This window comes from Oculina patagonica, chromosome 4 (genome assembly GCF_052425735.1).
Source record: "Oculina patagonica isolate OP01 chromosome 4, crgOcupat, whole genome shotgun sequence".
Lineage (NCBI taxonomy): Eukaryota > Metazoa > Cnidaria > Anthozoa > Scleractinia > Oculinidae > Oculina > Oculina patagonica.
Window position 1 is genome coordinate 21,054,969 of NC_135761.1, and position 22,352 is coordinate 21,077,320.

At 36.9% G+C, this 22,352-nt stretch overlaps 1 protein-coding gene across 1 annotated transcript in view; it reads right to left on the reverse strand.

The window, feature by feature from the left end:
• The window catches only part of LOC144651946 (collagen triple helix repeat-containing protein 1-like), an 8,466-nt gene extending 3,725 nt beyond the window's left edge, over window positions 1–4,741 (reverse strand). Inside the window, exon 1 of the mRNA XM_078512020.1 lies at window positions 4,723–4,741. The gene's annotated coding sequence lies outside the window, so the exon portion shown is untranslated. The remainder of the gene's footprint in view (window positions 1–4,722) is intronic.
• Window positions 4,742–22,352: the final 17,611 nt, after the last annotated feature.

The following is a 22,352-nucleotide window of genomic DNA, read 5'->3' on the forward strand; positions in this document are numbered from 1 at the left end:
GTGTTTAATGTACTGAGAGTCTCATTAACCCATTGACTGCTAAACCCGTCAAAAGGCATGATGAGGGACTATCAGATCCCTTGATCAGCTGATAAAGTAGAAGAGAGTCTAACAAAGCACGTCTAACATGAGGTGGGCCAGAGATACAAGCATTAAACCTACAAATTTGTACCGTAAAAATCGAAAAATCCAACCACTTAAAGTTTTTGTTGGCTAGTTAAAAAAATTTAATAGGCGGACAACTGTCCAATGCGCAAAAAGGCGACTAAAAGATTAACAAAACCACGAAAATATAGAGAAAAAAGGAAAGCGCCATATTAATTTGTTCTTCCTAGACCGCAAACCACTTTTTTTTCCTAAAGACCGAAACTGCCATAAAATTCTTGACCGTAAACAGCTAGATAAATAGACCCTCACCAAAACAAAATGTAAAATAGTTTGAATTTCCATGAAGTAAAAACGACTGTTAGTTTGCACGTTCAAATGAGGTTGTTGAGAGTGGCGGCGATCAAAATTGTTCTTTTCGGGAAAATTTTTCGGTTAAAGAAGAAGTAAATTTTGCGTAATGATGTAACATTCAGAGTTGGATGCGATGTTTTTATCGAAAAGTTTTGTTTGGCCAAGATTTCGTAGCATTATCAACAAGTCAAAAAGAAATTACGTTAAAAAATCTGCAAGTTTGAGATTCAAAAGTGTTTGCCAGTCTCAGCTATTCTACTTGGGCATTTGCATTTTCGTTTAACAGAAAGGTCAACCAAACCATGAAAGAAATTGGAAAGCAAAAAAACGCCGAAAAAAAAAAAACGAAAAGCCTAGCCTAACTTATTAACGGTCTTAGAGTCTTATTAAGAATTTTGTTAGCGCTCTTTTGTGTTGTCGCTGTTTAATCTAAAGAGGTCAAAGAGTGATATTTTTTCGCATCGGTGAAAGCCTTTTGTAAGCTGATCATTTTCTTTCTTAACTCCTAATAAAGTTCCCATGTTATTCTGCTCATATAGCAGCAGGGGCGCATCTACATCCTCTTGTAAAGCTAAAGGACTAAACATCACAGAGATTATGAAGAGTGCAGGGTGGTCAAACTCGAGCACCTTTGCAAAGTTCTATGTTAAGCCGATGGAAAACTCTTCAACTAATTTTGGCACTGTATTGCTTAGTTCCACCACAGCTAACCTGTTTTATACCATGCCATAGAAAATACAGCCAATCAGAATACAGGAAAGCCGTTGTATATTCGACGGTATTCAACCCAACCTTCCCATAGTGCGCTGCGACTGTATTCTCGACGAAATTTAGTAAGCGTATTTTCTATGGCATGGTATAAAATAGTTACACAACACTTTCTCGTGGTATACTATGGAATATCCCACTTGTCACTTGTATTTTCTTGGCATACACACTCGCCTAAAGGCTCGTGTGTATACCGAGAAAATACAAGTGACTCGTGGGATATTCCATAGTATACCACTCGAAAGCGTTGCATAACTAGTATGTTTGTACCTTATAAAGTATTAGTTAATTAATTAAGTAGTTAATTAGTTAATTAATTAGGTAATTAATTAGTTAACTCTACACGTTCAGTTTGGTCAGATTGTCGTTACTTCATTGTTTTCGCTTTCTTCGAAAGAAGGTCAAAAGAACATTTGAAAAATTTAGTTTTCCATAAGTTATTATTATTTTCGATAAATTATTAAGTCGATAAAAAAGCTCGTCTGTTTGCTTCCATTTTCCTACCTAATCCTTAATTTTATTCGGCCCCATGCGATTACCTAAATTTGCATTACACTGAACTGCCCACTCCTAGCCCAAAAAGTCAAGTCGGGTATATTTTGACAGCATATAATACTGATAGTCGTACGCTTACATGACGCCTTACCTTGTTAGAATTTAGCAAAGATCTTGAAGGAAATGTGCGTTGTACGCTTTTTAAACAATACGATATGTTATCAAATCCTGTTCGTTCATAGACTTCCTGGTATAAAATATCCCCTTAGGTTAATACCTATTGAGTTATTACCCAACTTTACATCTCCTTTAGCCCTGCAGATGAAACGGGTCACTCAGATGCTATTGCTGCCATCGAGCGTTGTATTCAGGTCATCAGGAGTTGGATGCATGATAATAAACTACTACTGAATGAGGATAAGACTGAGTTTCTTCTGATTGGCACAAAACAGCAGCTTGCCAAAGTAAACACCTCGCACATTACAGTCGGTAATGCAAACATAGTTCCGCAATCTCCTGTTAAGAATCTTGGAGTCTGGCTTGACTCAAACTTATCTATGGTGGATCATATCACTAAGACCAGTTCCGCAGCGTTCTATCATCTCTACAACATTAGAAGAATTAGAAGGTTCTTAACCAAAGAATGCACAGAAACACTGATTCATGCTTTTATATCAAGCCGGCTTGACTATTGTAACAGTCTCCTATTTGGACTGCCTGAACGCCATCTTCAAAAATTACAAAGGGTTCAGAATGCAGCTGCGCGATTGATTTTCCAGGAGAGCAGATATTGCCACATCACACCTCTGCTCAAGTCATTGCACTGGTTGCCTGTTACATATCGTATAGTTTTTAAAATTTTGTTGATTACTTTTAAAGCCGTACATGGTCTTGCTCCAGCCTACATAAGTGAACTTATTTCCGTTAGAGAAACTGCTGGAAGACATTACCTGCGTTCCAACAATGGTTTACGCCTTAATTATAGCCAATGTAAATCACTCGCAACGCTTGGGGATCGCTCTTTTCATGTGGCCGCCCCTAAATTATGGAACGATCTTCCAAGTGAAATAAGAAACATGCCATCTCTGCAAAGTTTTAAGAAAGCCATTAAGACCTTTTTATTTTTAAAAGCTTTTTAATTGTACATTTCTTTTTATAGTCATATACATTTTAATCTTTTTTAGCTTGTGAATTTAAATTTTAAATTTTTAGTTTTTTTTAACTATATTGTAATGCGCAATTGAAAATTTTTAAATTGATAATTGCGCAATATAAGTAAATTATTTATTATTATTTATTATTATTCCTTATACAGAGCTATTTCCTTATACATTGTAATAATAATGAATAAATAATGACTGTCTATTACATCTAGCAGTGGGAAACCCCCACCGCTAATAGGGGGACGCCTAACTAAAACTATCTCAAGTAAATATAAAATAGTATTAGAAACAGATAATAAATAACATAATTCTTAAAGAAATTTACAAATGTTATACAGATAAATCCTGCCGTTACGCCCAGGAGCTTCTAATGATATTTTCGTTCAGATGATATTTGTAATAAAATCCTGTTTATATACCTGCAATAAGCTTTTCTCCAGGGAGTAATTATAAATGTATAAATAACTGTTTCCCTTCTTTTCTGTAAATAAACTATTTGATATGCTTGGTCATGTTACAATGCAGGAGATTGATACCTGACAGAGAGACAGGCTTGGGTTTGCGAGCTGTTTGTCCTTGTAGAATATTTACAATGCTTGACGAAATGAACCTAAACACAACTACCAGATTACTCAAATATAACCACGAGCTACCAAGAGCAGACCCCCCTGGGCGCTCTCCGAAAATTTTGGTGGAGTGTGTTATTTCGATCCAAAACTCGATACCCTATTTGAACATTATTTCAGTAAAAATCTGGTGTTAAATGCACTTGATAGCGTTCCAACCATCTAAAGAAAGTTGAAATGCCGGACCAAGTTTCAAGGATTTGTTGTTAAATGTTACGCTACGCTTTCATCTGATTAGTTGAGGTTAGTTGAACGCCTTTATCTTTTCTTTTTTTGCGCATTGTCGAAAGCCTTTTAAAAGTGCATACCATGTATCTCTTTAACGCCTTGATTCAACACAGTTTTGTCATATTTTCGTTACTTCCGCTGATGGTTAAATAACAGCGAAGACTTATTGTCTACCGCGTCAAGATCACTACTTAGCGCTGTTTCGTTGTTTGCGCTTTCTTTCAAAAAGGTCGCGCTTTCCCTTTGTCTAGTGAATCGCCGTTAAATAAAAAAAATCTAATATAAAGCTCGCCTGTTTGCTTCTCATTTTTCCTACCGAATTTGCGTTGCACTGAACTGTTTAGCCTAGCTCAAAAAGTCAACTCGGGTATATTTTGACAGCATAAATTACTGATAGTCTTACGCTAACAGTAGGTCTTACCTTGTTGTATAGAATTGTGCAAAGACCTTGAGGAAATGTGCGTTGTACCCGCTTTAACCAGTAATTGATAACACAACACGATCTATGAAATGTACTCCTGTTCGATCAGCTTAATGCGTGGAGATAGAAAACAATACCAAGACCTCCTGGTTTAAAAATATCTCCTTTAGTAAATACCCATTGAGTTATTTCCTTATACAGAGCCACTTCCTTGTTTCGTTCAGATGATATGTGTATTAAAATCACTGCCATTGGCTTTTCTCCAGGGAAGTAAATTTTATATATAGTTGTTTCTCCTCTTCCGTGTAAATAAACACCTTTGATAGGGTTGGTCACGTTACAATGCAGGGGATTTTATCACAAGTACAGGATTACTAAAAAAATAACCACGAACTACCAAATTATGCAGCCAAATTAAAATCGATATAAAAGCTTGCCTGATTCCCTCCCATTCTTCCGACCAACTTCGCTTTACACTGAACTGTTTAGCCTAGCCGAACAACCCAAGTCAAGTATATTTTTACAGCATAAATTATTTATAGTCTTATGTTTTTCGTCTTACCTCGTTGTAATTGCACAAAGACCTTGAAGGAAATATGCGCTGTATCCTCTTCCAAGCGGTAACTTATAACATAATACGATATTCGTAATCTAATCATGTTCGATAGGTTAATGCGTGGAGTTGGAAAATAAATCAAAGACCTACTGGTTAAAAATATTCCCTTCGGTAAACACCTATCGAGCTATTTCCTTATGCAGATCTATTTCCTTGTTTCGTTCAGATGATATGTGAAATAAAATCACTGACCTTAGCTTTTCTGCAAAGAAGTAAGTTTATTTAACAAATCGATCACATTTTTCCATGGTCTACACTCTTTTATATAATAACCTGAATTCTACGCGCATTTTGATTGGTTCTTACTTATGATCTATCAGAGTACAGACACATGGATGACGTCACGCGGTGGTGTGACTCGCGCGCGTGATCAGAGTTCATAGTCCAAATCAGAGTTGTCGGCAAAGTTTTTCAAACTTGCGGGGCCACAAGAAAGCAAAAAAGTTCAGCTTAATTACAAATCTTCAGTGAGAAACAATACGCCAAGCATCGCTCACCTTTCGAAGCATTTAACTGGGCGAAACAAGCTTGAAGAAGACAGTGAATTATTCGAGAAATTATCCGAAATCTGTATGAAAGTTTGACCGATGTTGTACAGTTGGACGACGCCACGGAAAACAAACGAATTGCGGTTGAACGCTTCGGTTAATGCTTACAGATTTGAACAACTTTCCAAATCGGAATAAAGGTTAGTTTTTTCATTGACTTTCAATTGACCATTTTTCTGTTTATTCAATCGGATTAACAATGCTTCGTGTTAACGAAAACTTAAGCTTAATAGTGAAATCAAAACAACTTAGCTCATCGGTACGGCAGCATTGCTCACACAGAAGTGTGCTGAAGTCTTGTGTTATTATATAAAACAAATAGATTTCATTTTGCCGTGCATCTGTTCAGTAATAGATCACAGAAGACGTCAAAATGTGGTATGAACATCAGTGACCCACTCGGCTAGCGCCTCGTGGGCCACTTCTCTGTTCATACCACATTTTGACGTCATCTGTGATCTATTACTGAACAGACGCACGGCAAAATGAAATCTATTTGTTAACTAGACAGTAGAAATGACGTCATAAAATGTTCAAAACTCAAGTAGAACTACGAGTCGTTAGGCGAGTGGTTTCACTGCAAAGTTTTGGACTTTTCATGGCGTCAATTTCTATGGTCAATAAGAGTTTATATAATAACCTGAATTCTACGCGCATTTTGATTGGTTCTTACTTATGATCTATCAGAGTACAGACACATAGTTGACGTCACGCGGTGGTGTGTCTCGCGCGCGTGATCAGAGTTCATAGTCCAAATCAGAGTTGTCGGCAAAGTTGTTCAAACTTGCGGGGCCACAACAAAGCAAAAAAAGTTCAGCTTAATTAAAAATTTTCAGTGAGAAACAATACGCTAAGCATCGTTCACCTTTCGAAGCATTTAACTGGGCGAAACAAGCTTGAAGAAGACAGTGAATTATTCGAGAAATTATCCGAAATCTGTATGAAAGTTTGACCGGTGTTGTACAGTTGGACGACGCCACGGGAAACAAACTAATTGCGGTTGAACGCTTCGGTTAATGCTTACAGATTTGAACAACTTTCCAAATCGAAATAAAGGTTAGTTTTTTCATTGACTTTCAATTGACCATTTTTCTGTTTATTCAATCGGATTAACAATGCTTCGTGTTAACGAAAACTTAATAGTGAAATCAAAACAACTTAGCTCATCGGTACGGCAGCATTGCTCACACAGAAGTGTGCTGAAGTCTTGTGTTATTATATAAAACAAATAGATTTCATTTTGCCGTGCGTCTGTTCAGTAATAGATCACAGAAGACGTCAAAATGTGGTATGAACATCAGTGACCCACTCGGCTAGCGCCTCGTGGGCCACTTCTCTGTTCATACCACATTTTGACGTCATCTGTGATCTATTATTGAACAGACGCACGGCAAAATGAAATTTATTTGTTAATTAGACCATAGAAAAACGTGGTCGATTTTTTTCATACCATAACACGGAAAATTTACGGGCGAATTGGATGAAAAACCTGTGTAAAGTTGCGCGCGCGTGCCAGCGTAAGTTCGCATTTTTTTTTCACTTAAAGCTGACGAATGTGATGTAATTTCGTCTTAGATTCTTCGGTTACAGCTGCCTTTTCCCACTCGTTTATTTTTGGTTTTTGAAAACGTCGCTTCAATGTCTCAAGTTTTCCGGAATTTGCGTGTTCTCAGTTATGGTATAAAAACAGTTGTTTCCCTTCTTCTCTGCAAAAACCCAGACCTTGTCCCAAAATAGATAAACCATTTGAACATCTGAACACCTGGTATCACGATACACACTTTTTAGCGATCCAACATTTAAAGAAAGTTGAAATAACCTAGTTTCAATGATTTGTTGTGGAGTTTTAGTTTTTTTAGCATCATACTCAAGGCTTTCATCATGTGATTAGTTGAAAAGGGTCGTTAATAGACCATTTGCATTATGACGTAAATGCGCAAAGACTTCTGGTAGTTGTAGTTAAGTTCGCGGGAAATTTTGAATCGTCATCAAGCCCGCTTGGCCAAGAAAATCGTGATGGAGATAAAGAAAATTACCCTCACCGAAGAAGACGTTCCTGTGGCTTCATTTAAAAGGCAAAAAGCAAGCTTTCAGTATAAAACCAAGTCCGTTTAAATGAAAAAAGTTATGCAAGATACCGTTTATTTGCTTGGTTGCGTTTTGTAGTGAAGTTTCAACGAGTGTTTCAAATTCCTCCAGTGGAGTCTCCGTCGCGCGGTTATTTATTTAAGTTTCTAAAACTTTTGCTTGCAAGGTAATATGTATATATTTTTTATTTTCAAATAATTTACGAAGACGCAATATTTTACCCTTTCTAAACATGGGGGAGTACATGATGTCTACACTCGTTAAAATCTTTTGAGGCTCATCGTTCGAGTCTCACAAGCAGGGGGGGGGGGGGGGGAAGAAACGAGGTCTGGGACCGAGTAGCGATGCTCTCACAACTTGCAAAGCGATCAATTCACGATGTAGTCAGCGGTTTTTGGACGATGATGCAACAGGCAATCTTTTCCCGCGAAATGGAAGCTGCTATGTCGTGGAATCACTTATTATAAAGGGGTTCAATTCTCTTAACTAAAAATCTAAAAGCAGCGTGTTTAAATCCGAAAATTTCGTCATCGTCGTGTAGTTTTAAGAACGCAGAATTTTGTGATGCCGTGCTACTTTTCAGTGCTGAAATGCAAATGTTTGACATGTTTGTACCACGATTTTCAACTGGCCCACATGGGGATTGTCAATGAAGTAAAACAAAGAAAGACCAAGTCAACAAACAACCTCAAACAATAGAGCAAGAACAATAGCTCCGACCAGCGCGGGAATATTCGATCGCCACGTTTTCATTACCATTCCCGTGATGGTTTTATTAATCGGGCGTGGCCGATTTATAGTTTACCCTTTGGTCGTCCTAGAGCATAGTCTCCTGGCGCGGCCAAAAAGACGGGGATAGCTTGGGGTTGCTACAAAACCGCTACGGGTGACGCATACCGCAATGGTTTTCATTTTAGTTTTGACAGGAAATCGTTGCAGGCACACTTGGTCGACTTTTGGGTTAATGTGTAATCAGGTTGTGTTTTTTTGCTTCGGCGGAAGGACAGAGAAAAAAGCTTACGGGGCAAAGTACAGTATGGGGCCCAGTTCTCGGCCACTTTTGACGTAAACTTGTATTTCTTACCTCAGAAGAACCGCAGGAACTTGAAATTTCTCCCAGAGCTAGCTACATTATTCAGCTTTTTGGTGTAAAGCTATCGACTGGTCAAAAATTAATTTGCCCGAGCAATAATAAAAATAAAAGCTCCATTTGTGGGCCCAGTTCTCGGCCACCTTGGCCCAGTTCTCGGCCACTAAAAAGCTTGTGCGTAATTATCCGTAAAAAAAATGCTCAATTAATTTTCACAGTCATAAAATCACTCTGTAAACCTATTTATGTTATATCGATCCCAAATTATTTTTATGAGGCTTTGTTTTACTTTAGAAAAGAAGGATTTTAACGCGCCTAGTTGCCTATGTGCAGGTTCTAGCAACGCATTGTGTGACCCGTGCATTTAGATGGTTTATTTTGCAGTGAAAAGGTCTTGAAAGATTTAGGTGTTGTAGAAATAATAGACAAGACAAGAGTCAGCTCAAAACTTAGAGATAAGATTGAACTTTATTTTTAAAACATTTATTTCTTTCATTCTGGCAGCAGCAGATGAAATTATATTAAAAACCAAGCGCTAAGCTGTGATAGCGAGCAGGGTGGCCGAGAACTGGCAAATACGCAAACGTCGCAAGAAAAACTTTCAAAGTAAGTTAAGACCAAAAAATACAACGGTTCAACGAAAAGTTAACTAAAGCAGAAAGCTGAATTATTCTACGTTTCACATGCCAAAAATTAGCTCGTATGGTGGGGGCTTTTGGATAAAATACGAATTTAACTACATCCATGAATTTTAAGGAGCCGTAAACAAACAAATTTTTCGGGAATGCAAATTCACCTACCTCCGCATAAACTCGACGTGTGAGCTTTCTATATCGAATTGAACGATCAAACTCAAGATACTTAAAGCACATGAATCAGTCTATCGTTTGAAGGAAATACCTTTTTCTTTTAATTCAACTGGAGTGTGAAAAAACGCGTTAAACACAAAGTGGCCGAGAACTGTACCCGGCCGAGAACTGGGCCCCATACTGTACCGATATTCACCATTGTGAAATTGCACTTACTTTGACAAGTTAAAGTTACAGGGGCGGATCCAGAGGGGGTGGATTGGGTGGCTAGCCACCCCCCTTGATCCACCAGAAAAATGAAAATAAACACATTAAAAAAGAAAATAAGGACAATGACACTGGGTAAGGTGAAGAAAGTGTAAATTTTACATACTTGTTAACATCCACCTTCCTTATTAGAATCGCGTAAATCATGTCTAAGAGGCTTTCACTTTTAAAAATTTTCTGACGGGGCATGCCTCCAGACTACCCTAGTGGGAAGGAGCCTACGGCCATGAAATATGGGTCTTAGGCCCGAAATAATTTGGACTCTCACTTTCAAAATCCTGTCTAAAAGCCTGATATCCCCTCCCTCCACCCCCATAAAAAACTTGGGAATTAAACAAGATAGTAAACAAAAATATTGGTAAACAGCCACCCCCCTTTGAAAAATCCTGGATCCGCCCCTGAGTTATTTTTGTAAATGAAAAAGGTAACGTCATTGATGTCACGCAGTGTTTTTTTTTAGCAAACTAGATGGTTTGCTGGTTTCTGACTATGAATGGGGGTGTGATCTTGCGGTATATTTTTTGAGCCTGACTCCGCCGTAAAACTTTTTTCTTATTTAGCAAGAACTGTGTCGATTTTCATTTCTGAACAATTGGTCGTCAAGTTGTTTGTCACAAAGAGTAGAATGTTTGTACAGCATGTTTTGGAATTATTTTAGATTTGGTTAGTAAGACGCTTCTGAAGACCTGAGCAAAACATTGGGAATGTACAGTATTAATAGGAACTTGAATGGAATTTTTCACAAGTTGGATAAAGGTATCAACTGAAAAAAATGGACTTCAAAATGAGAACTTGGATTTTGTTGTAATTAAATTTTATCGCGGATTGGATGCATAATATCACGGCTTTGAAAGTCTTCAAATAATTAGAAAGGTTCCTTTCTTCCTTTTGATCTTATTGTTATTTTCATGTATTGATTATTCGAAAGTGGTTTTCGTTGATACGAAAAAAAAACGGGTTTTCACTGAATTGCTTGAAGTATTTTTAGACGTGATAATATTGGCTTAATCAAATTACATTGTGCACGAAATATTTGTTATTCTTTTGTCTTGAAACTTTCAGAAAATTGAAATTTTTGTTTGACAGTAGTGTATGAAAGGCATTTTATAGAGCTGAATAGAAAATAAGAAACATTAATAAAGGTTATTTCAAAGATTTATTTTGCCTGATTTTGAAGGGTTTCAGGAGTTTTAAAGAGTGCTGGTAAACGGCTTAGTCTGAAATTCAGCCGTCCTTTGCTTCGGCGGGAGGACAGAGGAAAAAGCTTAAGGGGTAAAGTACTAATAATCACCATTGTGAAACTGTAGTTGCTTTGACAAGTTGAAGCTATTTTTGTAAATAAAAGGGGTAACGTCATTGATGTCACGCAATGTTTTTGTGAGAAACTTTTGAAACTAGACGCTTTGCAGGTTTCTACAAATAGCAGTGTGATCTGGCGGTACATTTTTTTTGAGGCGGACTCCACTTTAAAACTACTTTTTATATATTTAGCAAGAAGTATGTGGATTTTCATTTCCGCACAGTTGGGCGTCAAAGTCGCCTGTCACAAAGATTAGAATGTTTGCACAACTTGGTTTGGATATATTTTAGATTTGACTAGTGACGTTAGTAAGACACTTCTCAAGACATCAGCAAAACATTGGCAGTGTACAGTATTGGTGTAAACTTGAATGAATTTTTTACGAGATCAGTAAAGCTATCGAATAAAAAGATGACTTGAAAATGAAAACTTCGAATAATTATAATTAAATACCAATTGAATTTTAGATGAGAAATTCCGGAAGTGACATCTGTGTTCAAAATAGGAATTTTTGTACAACTTAAAGTTCCGAAAAAAAGACCACATGTTTGGTAAAAATCACAGACAAACATGATCAGGAAAACAAAACAGGCCAATTGGTTTTATTCACGAAAATACAACTTTCTTGAGAATGAGTTTGTAAATAAGACAATGAAATCGAATTACATTTCACACGAAATTTGCATACATTTGAACTTGCAAAAAAGAAGTATCTCTGCCGAGACATAATAGCGTCAGACCTTACATTAATAATTATTGTATTCTGATCTGATTGTTATTTTTTACGCATAACTATTTCAAAGTGGTTCTCATCGATGAAAACAAAACGGTTTTTCATTCACTGCTTGAAGTATTTATAGACGTGGAAACATTCGCTTAATCAAATTACATTCTGCACGAAATATTTTGTATCCATTTGTCCCGAAACTTTGAGGAAATTGAAATCTTTGTGGACGGTACTGCATAAAAGCAGTTTATAGAATTGAATAAAAAGATAAGAACCATATTGATAAAGGAAATTTTAAAACTTTATTTTGGTTCATTTTGACGAAATTCAGGATTTTCAAAGATTGCCAGTAAACGGCTGTATGGTAGCGGGCAGAAGTCGGTTCGTTCTGAATTTTTCAATACGGTATACAAGTTACAGGTCAATAAACAGACCCTCTGTACAGTAAAAAACGTTTTGGGAACAAACCATTGTGAACTCATTTTCTATGTTGATCAGTAAAAATCCTTAGTACGACATGGGGCTTGTTATCAAGTTTGTTAGTACGTTAATACTGCAAGGTGTATAACCTCAGAGAATTATTATCAGTGTGTTTTGTTTTATTAGCGGTTTATACTCCAAGGTCTTGGAATGAGAGATCAAAATTAAGGCAAATTTCTGATATTATCTGATTGCTTGGCACAGATTAGTACGATACTTAATTGGTTAGGAAATTTAAACAAACATTAAATTGAATGAGAGTAGAAAGGGAGGGACACGTGGGGGTGAAAGGCTAAGGAGATGGAAAGGGAGGGAGAATTAAAATCCATGCTTGGTTATATCATGTCACGCAACCTTTGACTTCTGTTGTTTTCTCACAAGAACAAAAATTAAGATGGGGTTCTACCTGAATTTGAATGGAACTTTAAGAGATTTAAAGAAGGGATTGAAGAAAAGAATGGAAACACCTTCAAACAGTTGACCCCCTCGCAAGAGCACTCCGGGTTGTCAGGAGACTGTTTGGTGTCCGTCCACCAATTTTTAACTTCAAATTCAAATTTTAAAATCACATTAAATCTTCAATATTTCTTATTTGTCTACATTTTACTAATCCTTTGAGAAAAACTATCGCCTCCCAGACATCCCCCAAAATCGTTCAAAAATTAACAAAATACTGCAAAACAAATATATATGGGATAAGTAAAGCTTTTTTGGATTCCTTGAAACGCGGCTGAAATGGTTTTCAGTGTTTTCCAGCCCTTATACTTTGGGTCAGTACTACTATTCTTCACCAGTTTCTATTACAGTAATGGTATGAAACAAATACCTAATCATTGGTCAATAAGTTGTGATCATTTTCTTGACAATAGTACCTGATTAGGAGTTGTATACTGTTCCATTAAAGTGTAAGGACTGGAAAATACTGAAATGCGTCAGCCACCTAAAGCGTTGGAAAACTTGGTCTTCAGGTAAAACCCCGCCTTTATTAAAAGGCTGCACTTTGCTAAGTGTTACAAATTTATATTTTCTAGACGTCTAGTTCAATCGTTTATTTGTATTGTGCGAAATATATTTTTATAAATTGAGACCATTTATGTCATTAAGTAATAATGCAATCTTGAAAACATTCCAGATTTTCATTATTAAATAGAAACACGACAAATTCAAATTTGGGAAAACAAGCCTGTCAAAATGACGTTGCCATGGTGATTTCAAGTTACTGGCACAATAACTAATCCTACCAAATTATTGCGAGATAAATTTTCGATAAACGCGCAAAGTTGGCAGCGTTTGGTTGAATCTTGAAAAAGTTTTAAGCGTCAAAAGTCAGCGAGGGTCTCAAAAGCCCCCCCCCCCCCGGCCTGAATAGGTTTAAGTGACTGTTTTTGCAGTGATTTTTACTGTACTGTACCCTGCCTTTCAAGTCAAAACAGATAGCTTATTATTAAGCGCCCGATTTTAAGCTTCTCAAGCTTCTCAAGCTTCTTGTTTCATAACAAACACCACATATTGACACCAAGAACCTTTTCGGAGAAATTTTCGCTGCTTTAAAGTCAAAACTTAGAAAGTCTTTTTTATTACTACATATATAAAAAAAATCGAACTCTCTCACTGGTCCCATGTTTTTGTTTTGGCAAGTTCACAAAGAAAGGAGCTGCTCATGCGCCTTAGAGACATCCGCTGACTACCGCCCCGATGATTGCTTTGCAAGTTGTGAGAGCATCGCTCAGATTTCATATAAGAGAATGTATGGGAAGTTGCTTCCCCCCCCCCCCCTGCTCACAAGTAATCGCTCATCAACAAAATTATGTAAATAAAATTATATTTGCTCACACGGCCCTCGCTCGTATTGAAACCAGAACTCCTAATCGACGAGTTGACATTTCCAGTACAAAAAACAAGAAAGCTTCTTTGTTAAAGAAAATTGCAATTACAGTTCTAATTTGACGAAAAAAGAAATACAATTTTAAGATAAATAAACAAATAATCTGTATTCACCTGCACAAGGAAGTTTTGAGTGATCAGCTTGGAAATCCTTTATTATTGATCCTTCAGTTCATCGATGAAGCTCGATTGAACGAGGAAAATTATTTGACTCGTTTCTCTGTCTCACTGTAAAAATAAATTAAACTGACCGTCCCGCCGATCAATCATGATATACGGTAAATTTTCTAAGCCGTTTTCAGTCAAGAATTAATTCACCTGCCATCGATGGACGTGATCGTTTGTTGAACGTCTGGAAATAGATGATGAACAAAGTCAATGGCTTGCCTTGTTTTCACTTGATTCCACACAAATTTAGTCATATCCTAGACTCGTCCTTTCAAGTAATCTGTTTCCAGTGCGCGATTTTTTGAAGCTGTGATTTTAGGCTAAAATTATTTACGAAGAGAAGTTGTCGGCCGCGATGAATGAAATTCTACCAAGTCAACTCCGCCACACAACGTACATATTAAACTTACTTCAACACGAACAACATTTGTCAGTCAATTTTCCTTCCAAAGCTATCATCCTGTTTTCTATATTTTCACAGGTAACTGAAATATGAATGTATAAGCAAATTTCGAAACGACAAGAGCGTAAACTTTAGCCGCTCAGCTTCAAATAAATGTCATAGATGTCCACCTTTCCGCTTAGCTGCCCTTAGCCAATCACAAGCCAGAAATGGTTTTTTCCCGCGAACCTAACTACAACTACCAGAAGTCTTTGCGCTTTTACGTCATAATGCAAATGGTCTATTGAAGACTATTACTAGAAGAAAGAGATTACCCATCGGCTTTGTCATCTATTCATCATAGAATATTTACAGAACTGATTTATTGAAGGTTTTAGAATTTTACTCAGAATTCTGTTTCTGTTCATTTGGTTTGAACTTGTTTAACATTAAGAGCAAGTTTGCAGAAGAATCGAACAAAAATTGTTTTTTGCGGCAATTCTTAAAATACAGGGATTTCACTCATCTTCTGCATGAAGGTAGTCCTTATTAAAACTAAAAACGTTATGTTGTTTTTTTCTTCAAATAGTTTTATTTTTCTGAGAAAAACGAAATTTTCGATTTGACATCTAGACTCGTCTAGACTCGATTGAGAGGGTACAAATTGGGTTGAAAATTGACCATTTTCAATCGATTCGTATGTCAAAACCATCACGCGCAGAAAAAAATCAATACAACCGGTCTATTGCATGAATCTTCGTTGTCCAAATAAGCATAGTTTCAAGAGTTTTGGTTTAATCTAATTATTGCGTTCGACGAAGGAGAACGCTGCCTAATTCCGTTTTTATTCGAGTTTTTTGGGCTATCTTTGTATGGTCATCAATTTGGCCGCCCCAGAAATTTTTTCAGGGGCGAATGACGTCATCTCCATGCCATGTGCCATGTGCTTTCAATATGGCGTCCATTTTGGATTCGCACAAACCTGTTTTGCTCGAAACGTGTATCCGAAGTTAAAATAATACCGAAAATGACATGGAAAGCATAACAGAGTTTTATCCAGAGAAGTATAGTTTTATTCCGCCACCGAACGTCGTTAAAATAGTGGCCGTTCGTGAAAAATTATATGAGTTTCTTCGCAGATCTTCGCAGCGACGCGACGGGAAATGGTAAGTTTATTTTTGTTTCTCGCAAAAACGCAACAACAGCGATGAAAGGATAACAGGCTCAGAGCTGGCAAACCGTGTACTTTCGAATGTGCTTTCGTGCGTGCTTTCTTCGTTCTTTCCTTCGCATATTTCGAATATTTTTCGCAGTTTTCTCCAACGTAGGCGTGAAGTTGTACCCGCGGGAGTTGTATCAATATTATTCAGAGCATCAGTGGCAAATCTTTCTTGGAAACAGACGCTGCGATTCGCCCCCGGTGATAACACCGAGTTGTGATGTGTCAACTCAGCTGCTTACCTCAACCGATTCAACTTCTCCTTGTGTACAGACTTGTGAGACTCTATAATATACCAATTTATTATATAAACATCAGTGAAATACCAGGAAATCTTTCGCGCGAAAAAATCATATCTTCACACGTGAAAATAACATGTTATTTTCACATGTGAAGATATCGATTTCGAAACATTTTCTGACAAGTTTGCCCTGTTTCAATGCTGAATGAGTCAAAGTAAATCGATATTAAGTCGAAACATCTTCGGATCTTCCTCGGCAATCTTCGGCAATCTTCGGATATCTTCGGAAATTTTCGGAAAAGTTCGGAAAATGTTCGGAAACATTCGTACGACCTTCGGACAACATTTTGCAAATCTTCGGAAATCTTCGGAAAATGGTCGGCAATCTTCGGAAAATCGTCAAAAACATCGTAATTAGTAGGTTTATATAATAAACAGAATATTACATGGTTGCTTGGAGATATGAAATTTATCTTCTCGTGATCAAATCGATATCCCACTCGTTCGCTGCGCTCACTCGTGAGATATCGATTCGAACACTCGAAGATAAATTTCATATCTCCGCACAACCATGTAATATCCTCTATATATTCCCTTCGGCCACTATTAAAGCATTGACAAGCTGAATGCAGACTGTTCGAAGTTGTTGAGCCATTTTATATTTAAACTCTATTGTATTTTATGATTGTAAGGAAACAAAAAGTTGTTACTAATGGACTGGTATCCGAAAATGTTTGGAATGTCTACATTTCAGTTCAGTAGCCTTTTGTTACTGTTAGTATATATTACAAATATTAAACTATACGAACATTTTCCAGGGTAATATACATTGTACTTTATTTGGATTCATTAAAGACCTTTAGCGACTTCGCTTGGCACAAATATCAGAAGGCTTTAAATTCTTCTCTTATGGTTTAGAAAGATGGGTTGGTACAAGCAGATCAGTTTTCATCAGCTTGGCAATGTCACCTTTTCTGCATGGACTTTTCATTGTAGTTTGCACATGACAAAGAGACCTCAAATATTAAGAAAATATGAAAATATAATATTCTACTTCCCACCCCTTGCCTCCAGCTTTCCCTGCCCCCCTCCCCTATCACCCCACGCTACCGAACGCACTCCCCTAATTGCCAATTACTACTAGTTTTACGGTAAACAAAACCAGACTATTCTCACGCGAAATGAAAGTCGGTCGGTCAAAAGAATCGTCATTTTCACTATGTGCCTTATCTCAGAATTCCTTGAGATAAATATATTTCAACTGTAGAAGGATGATACTTTCAAAATATTTAAAGTTTTGTCTGGGTAAATGATTAAGCACTTGTCAAAAAATTATTCAAAATCGTACAAAAACGACACAAAATCACGCAAGCTTTCGAATGCGTGACCAAAAGTATTACCACCGTATTTGTTCTTTAAATCAATTTAGTCGCAACACTAGCAATACCAAGGCATAAAACCTAATAAATATGTTCACCTTTGCTTGATTATGATATCCTGTCCCATGCAATATGTTTTTTCCTGTCATTTCTTCAATGGCTTCCCGTTCAGTTCGCATACCGCTTGTCAGGAATCCGTCTGCGACTGGTGAATTTGAAGCAACTACCGATACGAGTTTAACCAAATATGTATCGTCATGATTAACGAGCCCTTTTTGTGTTACTTGATTAAGCCATATTTCAGGTTAAAGCCGGCAAAGCGTTTTCGATAAGCCACTTTGCAGCGCCTGTTGGCACCGTTTTTATTCGAAGTGAAGTATAAATTTGCATACTTTCGAGACAAGCGTGACAGTTTTTTATACTTAGGGGGTGGGGTGAGGGAAGGGTCTTAAATTTTTAAATGAAAACGTTTGGGGATGAATTGTCACAAACTCGTATTTGCTACGTGATTTACTTTACTTATAAGTTCTGCTTACGCTCAAAATCAAAGAGAGAAAAACCGTAAAAGTATTGACAAAAAGCCGCTGTCAGGAAAAAGTGTTGTAATCTATTAAATTTAGACTTTCTAAAAGTCGTTTGCTTCTCGTTTCCGGTTTGGTGGTAGTCTATAATCTACTAATTGCTGGTTGCTCCTTCTATAAAAACCAAAATGTATATTCATATAATTCAGTTATGTACTTCGTTATTCTCCAAAATAACAAAGTAAAATAATTGACCTTGTGTGTGCGAGAATTCACGTTGTTTACTTTTAGGAGACGAGACTAATGTAATTTACTAAACTCGATTATAGATGTTTGAATGATTTCTTTTTTCTCACGAACCATTTGTGGAGCAACCGGCACAACGCAGTCCCCGTAAAGTGCTTTTTCGTTCAGTTGTCTGGTGAACTGTTGGAAAACTTCACATGTTCTCGCTGCACTTGGTGTACTCATGGAAGTTTCTTGTTCTTTTAAAACGATAGTTGGCAGTCCTTGCTCGTATGATCGACGCGAAAAAAGTAAATTAATAACCGAGGTCCCTTTGCTGTCATGTTACAAGGATATAGAAAATCATAAGTCCCTCTGGTCTTTTGCTGGTGTTAATGGCGAACAGGAACTTATCCTCCTTAGAGCAGGTATCTTTAACAAGCAACAGGATGTTAGCGCTTTTACTATCTGTCCTTTTCAAGCTTTTTCATCGATCCGAGCTTGGAATTGGATGGCGAAAAAGTTTCAGTACATGCAAAGTTCCTCACGAGATTGCTTATCACATTAAAGGGAAGACTTCTTAAGGAGATAGAGGTGTAGGAAGAGAAATATCAAGAGACCCCTCAAGTCTCACGATTTTGCCGTGAGACTCACGATTTCTAGTTCAATCTCACGGTCTCACGATAAGACACAAAAATCTCACGATAAACAGAGACACAAGCTGCAAGGATAAAATTTCCTTATATAATGTCATTTTTTCGACGTTTTTGCTTGTTTAAAAATGGTAGAATAGGGGTTAGTAGACAAAATTTGGAACCACATATTTGTAAACTCTCAAGGGACTTTTTTAATTTCTCAAGGGACTGTTTTAATTTCTCAAGGGATTACTTTCCGCTGTGGGTGATCACTTGCGATTTCGTGGAAAAAACTTGACTTGTCACATTTACAAACGTTATATAACAATTTTAAAAGTGACATGTCAGCTTTCTTATCTCAACGCACGTGTTTCTGAAAGGCGATCTATAAAAAGCGTCGCACAAACAATGGATTGCGTAACTAAAACACGAATAAATAATCACTAGCACTTACATCGCGTTGAGAGCAATGTTGCATGAATCGGCTTTACAACATGCGATCGTATCTACGCAGTTCGAGTAGAATTTCAGTCAAAGACAGCAAAATTCTTTCGTATTTCATCTTCAAATATAATTCGAAAGCATTCACTGTATATGTGGCTTTTGTTTAATCCTGGGTCTTGATATCCGACCCTCGCCGAGCCTAGACAAAACGCAGCTTGAGTGTAACGATTTGTTTACGCAATGTTTTCTCCGACAGTAGTCGGAAATATCCGTATTGTTTTTCGTGCTTTTTCATGGAGCAATCGTAACGATACGGCCTTGAACACATTGAACGGCGGTCTACCTATAACAATTCAAATATAGCGTCGCAAAAACAAAGCGTCGAACGCATATTTTGCTGTTTCATTTCCGTAATCGACTGCCTCGAAAGGTCCTTGCAGTTTTAAAGTATAGAATTGTCAGATCTCGCTGAAATTTGCACTTTTTATTTGTGTAATGTTAAGGAATATGTGTATAAATACCCGGCGCGAACGAGCCATTTTTGACAAAATTATATGGCTGCATTTCCTCCGCGAAGATAGGAAATTGTTAAATTAAACTACAAAGAAACTGTAATGATAAGTTCGAAGAACAATGCACAGGATAAACCTTCGACTCATACTTCATGCAAAAACGTCGATATCTCGAAGAGACTTTGATTGGCTTACTTAGGCGATTTTCTTGCGCCAATTCTGTGTAAATCCATAGTCAGTAAGGTATTTCATTAGTCTGTTCGCTAGACATTTCTAATTATTTCATTCTACAAAGAAATATCCGACTCAAAATTATTTCATTTCAAACGCCAAATTTTCTGTTTGTATCGAGAGGAGACAGAACCGGGACCTAGTGTGTCATCTGTTGCCTTACCTGAAAAAAAGGAAACAGCGCCTTGATCGTTTGTTAAAATAACAGCAACAATAACAAGAAAAAAAATGGTGATTGTCTCTTTTTTTTCTCATTTTGAGCAAATCACGTAGTAAATACGAGTTTGTGACAATTCATCTCCAAACGCTTTCAAACCATCGGTTCCGCTAAAAATTTAAGACACTACCCACCCCACCCCCTTAAGTATAAAAACTTTTACGCTTGTCTCGAAAGTATGCAAATTTATACTTCACTTCGAATAATACACGGTGCCAACAGGCACTGCAAAGTGGCTTATTGAAAGCGCTTTGCTGGCTTTAACCTGAAATATGGCTTAATCAAGTAACACAAAAAGGGCTCGTTAATCATGACGATACATATTTGGTTAAACTCGTATCGGTGGTTGCTTCAAATTCACCAGTCGCAGACGGATTCGACAAGCGGCATGCGAACTGAACGGAAAGCCATTGAAGAACTGACAGGAAAAAAACGTATTGCATGGGACAGGATATCATAATCAAGCAAAGGTGAACATATTTATTATGATTTATGCCTTGGTATTGCTAGTGTTGCGACTAAATTGATTTAAAGAACAAATACGGTGGAAATACTTTTGGTCACGCATTCGAAAGCTTGCGTGATTTTGTGTCGTTTTTGTACGATTTTGAATAATTTTTTGACAAGTGCTTAATCATTTACCCAGACAAAACATTAAATATTTTGAAAGTATCATTCTTCTACAGTTGAAATATATTTATCTCAAGGAATTCTGAGATAAGGCACATAGTGAAAATGACGATTCTTTTGACCGACCGACTTTCATTTCGCGTGAGAATAGTCTGGTTTTGTTTACCGTAAAATAATTAGATTAAACCAAAACTCTTGAAACTATGCTTATTTGGACAACGAAGATTCATGCAATAGACCGGTTGTATTGATTTTTTTCTGCGCGTGATGGTTTTGACATACGAATCGATAGAAAATGGTCAATTTTCAACCCAATTTGTACCCTCTCAATCGAGTCTAGACGAGTCTAGATGTCAAATCGAAAATTTCGTTTTTCTCAGAAAAATAAAACTATTTGAAGAAAAAAACAACATAACGTTTTTAGTTTTAATAAGGACTACCTTCATGCAGAGGATAAGCGAACAATTTTTCATGGCATTACCGGACGTTGTCGGATTTTTCTAGAAATCTCCTCTTAAGAGCTCATGTGATATTTTTTTCACACCGTCGATAGCCTTTTGTATGATGGTTTAAATAATTCCTCTCTTAACTCCTCCCGAAGTTTGATCATATCACATTGTCCGCGTTACGCGCACTGATCATGATGGTAATAACAGCAAAATCTTAATTGCTGTCGCGTTAAACCAGCTAAGCAACGTTAGTATAATTTCAGAGGTGATTATAAGAATTGAAGCATTCTGATTGGTCGAGAAATTAAAATCTTGATCATCTTTTAATCCTGGGTTAGCGTTAATCGTCTTTTGAACAACCTGGCCCAGGTAAGTAAACATGGCCGCTTTTGTTGAATGAAAATTTCTTTGATTTGAAAGAAACCCGTCCAAAGTCCTGGATATTTTTAACACTGGGAATTTTTCAAATCAACTACCAAGGCTTTTGGACCGAAAATATTTTCAAGAGATGGTTCTCAAGGCATTAGAAATGATCGTAAACACAGCGGTTTTGGCGATCGATGAGAAACTCAGACAGATCGATTGAGCAAACATTATTTAGTTCTCTTCTCACTGGAGCTACTCATTTTCGAGAGGATTCCCACATTCGCTTAGAAGTCATCAACAATCATACAAAGGTAACGGACATCTATTTTTCTCATAGTATTTGTTTTGTTCCGTTTTATTGCTTTAACTAAATAAATTCTGATTGTAATCGATGAATTAAACTGGTTTACACCGTATGCAAGCGAACACTTGTGTTTGCTGTTTTCTTGTTTGCTATCGTTATTTTTTTAAGTTCTTGATGATCACCTCTAAAAATTATACTAAAACAATTATTCGCCTTAGGCTCAGTGATTATTGTTGAATAATCACTGAGCCTAAGGCGAATAATTGTTAAATACTTCGTTGTTTTCGTTTCAAATAACATGTGGAAAATTAAAGTTTTTCTTGTCTAAAGTGAACCATGAGTAAAATTCGGAATAAAAGCTCGCGATTGTCTGTTCGCTTTCCATTCTTCCTACCAAATTTGCGTTACAATTCAATAACTATTCGTATTGGTAATAATTACCTGTTGTTAAAATAGGTAT